Below are 3,579 nucleotides of genomic sequence, written 5' to 3'. Positions count from 1 at the left end.
TACTAACTTATTAATCTTCAAAATATTGCTCCCAGAAATGATGGAAAAATTACTCATGTCACCTGATCTACATATACATTTTATCACAGTAATATTCTGCAGACAAAATGCAAGGTTCACACTTATTATTGTACCAAAGCCTAAATTGAAAATGAACATGGATTACTAAACACAGCCATGTCCAGGTTGCCTAATGCTCTCAAATATCAATCCAATTAGTGACTACATATTGGTTTCTTCCTAAGATCATATATTCAAATTCAACCCTGTTGAAAATGTCTAATCCTATCACCCACTTTATATTTTGCCTTATTTCATAATATCTCTATTGATATCTGTTTTCCTACATATTTTCTCCGGTTCACTATTGTGACTGACTCTTCACGTGGGCTAACATTTACATTCACACTCTAAACAAAATCCTATTGATAAAGAATACTTTTTTTCCAAAACCTATACTCATTCTTCTTCCTAAACCTAACAACTATCTTCCTAATCCTACCGACTATCCCTTTTTGACTGAATGTTCTTTTCTACATGCAATCATCAAAGTAAACACTGGGCGAGCTTCGGAGGAAGAGACCACCAAAAGACTATCTCATGCAACAGCAAAGGGTTTATAGGGGGTCAGCATGCAGGGGATCGGAGCTCACTTGAATAGAGCAGAGAGCCCTGAGAAGAGCTTAAGCAGAGCTTATATACTTTCTTTGGGGAGGGCAGGGAGTGAAGTTTATTGATGGGTGAGGGAGAGTGGGCGGTTTGCATTCAACCGGGTTAGGGAGTACATTCTGCAGTTTGGCATTTGGGGACAGGACTTTCTGGGAACAAGATTAGCAAACAGTTCTCAAGATTTCAACAGTGTTTTGTTAAGCATACAGAAAAAAAAGTGACAAGTACCTATTTTATTAATCTTTCATTCCCCACTTCTTCTTCTAGCTACTTTTAATCATAAAAGTGATCATTGTGGGGTGTCACATTCTATGTCTGCTAGTGGGGTATTACCATGAGTTTAACTTGTCCAATTTGAGCTTAGAGAAAAGAAATTACACGGTTGAGCAAACAGGGTTTTATAGTTAGCAATAATATGGAGATTATTATCGGACAGGCCAGGGTTGATAAAAAAGTAGTCAAACAGGGGGACTATGTGAACCAAGACTCAAACCACTTTTTTTGGTCCTCTCACTCTCTCATTGACACTCTTCATGGTGTCTTTTTAATTTAATCATATTTTTTTTTTACAACTCGATTATGCTCGGAATAAACACAACATTCTTCCCACGAAGTGACAAATACCTATTTTATTAACCTTTCACTTCCGACTATCCCTTTTTGACTGGATGTTCTCTTCGACATTCAATCATCCAAGGTACAAGGTCCTATGCCATTGTATATTGATTAATCTGACAAATCTGTGCAGAACCTAATTCAAATCTAAGTATTCCAATCAAGGGCAAAATGCTCTTTTGGGCTTCAAATCTTACCTAGACTTCTGTTTTCATACATATATTTCACCTATATATTCTCATACATATCGCAGGTTCCCAATACCATTATTCATCCAGCAGAATTATTCCTAACCCAAATCACACATGTTATTAACCCTAACCATACACTGTTCCCTCAATCTAACATTACAGAACAGCAGGGACAGAGTTGGTCTTACAATACAGGAATGTAGTGGATCTTCCACCTGCTGAAAACCTCAAAGGTCCATGCAGAAATGATCCCTGGAGAACATGTAGGCAACTATGAAGAACGTGAGAGAGCAAAAGTCATCTTCCATGGAAAACAACCTGGTAAGGATGAAGGGTTGTGTCTCATTCACCCTCTCTCCTTAATGTAGAAAAGATGGACCAACAAAGGCCTTTGTGGAGAGCTGTTCCCGGGTTCCTATGGTTGAGATACCAATCTAACTTGTGAAAGTGTCAGAGGAAGTATGGAAGCAACTGTTCCGAAAAAGTGGTTGCTAAGGCAGTGACCTCATTCAGTTTCTGAAGGAAGTGACCTCACCTCACTTCCTTGGTGATGGAACTCTCTGAACTTGGGATCCAGGAAGCCAGGCATTCAGAACCAGTCCCAGTCCCAGTACAGTGGGATCACTTGTTTGGATTTACCAAGGACAGAGTAAGTCTTTTTTGGTACCTACTGATATGAGGATGGCCAAATGCCAGGAAATTTTGAAGACTGGCCTTTCCAGAGAAAGCAAGAAGTGGCTCACCGCGGGCCCCTGATATTTCACAGAGTTGGCCATGGAGACCAGATCTGAGACAGGACAGGCCATTTCTGGGGAACATAGTATGGCCCACCAGTCAGAGGACACTCTGGATAGTCACAGACTTACTTTGGGGAAGGAGGTGCCTTTTTCAGTGTGGGTGTGAGTTTGTGGTTTTGTCTTATGTTCTGAGAATAGGTAGGAAAGGCGGCTTGCTTGGTTTGGAGTGGAATGTTTCTAGAAAGTCTTTTGACAAGGCGAGTGTTTCTATGTCTGTGTATCCCACTGTGTCCGTGGTTGTAGACATTAGAAAAGAGAATGCATCAATGGATGTGTCCTGTCTATTAGAAAGCTTCCCAGCATTCATCCTACCCATTTTAGGAATGGACTGCAGGTTGCCTTATCGATGGACAACATGTACTGTCTTCCTAAGTTCCTGTTTTCTTCCTGAATTCTGGCCACTCTCCACAATAGGCTCATGGTTTTGTGTCCAAAATATGTACCACCTCCAAACTCTGTGACGTGGCCATGTAATCCATAGCTGAAGGGAATGGTAAGCATCTCAGAAAACTCAGATATCAGTGTGACCAGGAAAGTCTCAGTAGAGAAACCCTGCTTTGGGCCTTTTGCTTACCTATTGTTCTGTTGCCCTGAATGTCAGGAAGGTCTTTGCCTCAGGCCACCCTTTGTGAAGCCTGAAGAAAACAGTTTTAAAATGGAAAGGAATGGGCATCACCAGTGGCTCTTTGCTTAATTACTTTGGAAAGGGATGTGTCTGAATCAGCCTCTTGGCCCTGTGTGAGGCTGTATCTTAGATTATCAGCATCGGATGGATCTAAAGAAAGATCCAATGTGTGCATCCAAAACCAAAATGGCAAAAAATCAGTCATTGTGGGTGAAGTCTCTTGCCTTCCTGTGTTTGGTTCTTGACCTCCATCAAGGGAGTATTGGGATTTTTTGTGTCAAATGAGTTCTTCCAATCCCTGCAAAGGTGCTTGGGTTTAATAATGACTCCAAATCACATACTATACCTGATAGTCAGTAGGCCTCAAATTGGAGAAGTAGAGCAGTATTAATGGCAGAACTATGTGATCAATCCTGGTTCACAGGAAGGGTGTCCAGGCCACCCTGAATTTAGGTAAATGAGGAGAAGGGAGCTTATTATGGACACTCTATTGGGCTGTGCCATTTAAGGAAACCTCCAGCCAGAGATTATGATGAGTGACTATATGGAAGTAGATGAGGGCCATGTGGGATTGTTTTGATTTTAATTGTGGTAACTTGTGTGGCTTTTGGAAGAGATGACTGTGTTCACCTGGGCTTTAACACTGGCGTGATTCTCCTAGAAGACTGAGTTCTGTAACTGA

Source organism: Callospermophilus lateralis, unplaced genomic scaffold (genome assembly GCF_048772815.1).
Source record: "Callospermophilus lateralis isolate mCalLat2 unplaced genomic scaffold, mCalLat2.hap1 Scaffold_305, whole genome shotgun sequence".
NCBI classification, from domain to species: domain Eukaryota; kingdom Metazoa; phylum Chordata; class Mammalia; order Rodentia; family Sciuridae; genus Callospermophilus; species Callospermophilus lateralis.
Note: the sequence above shows the minus strand (reverse complement) of the source record.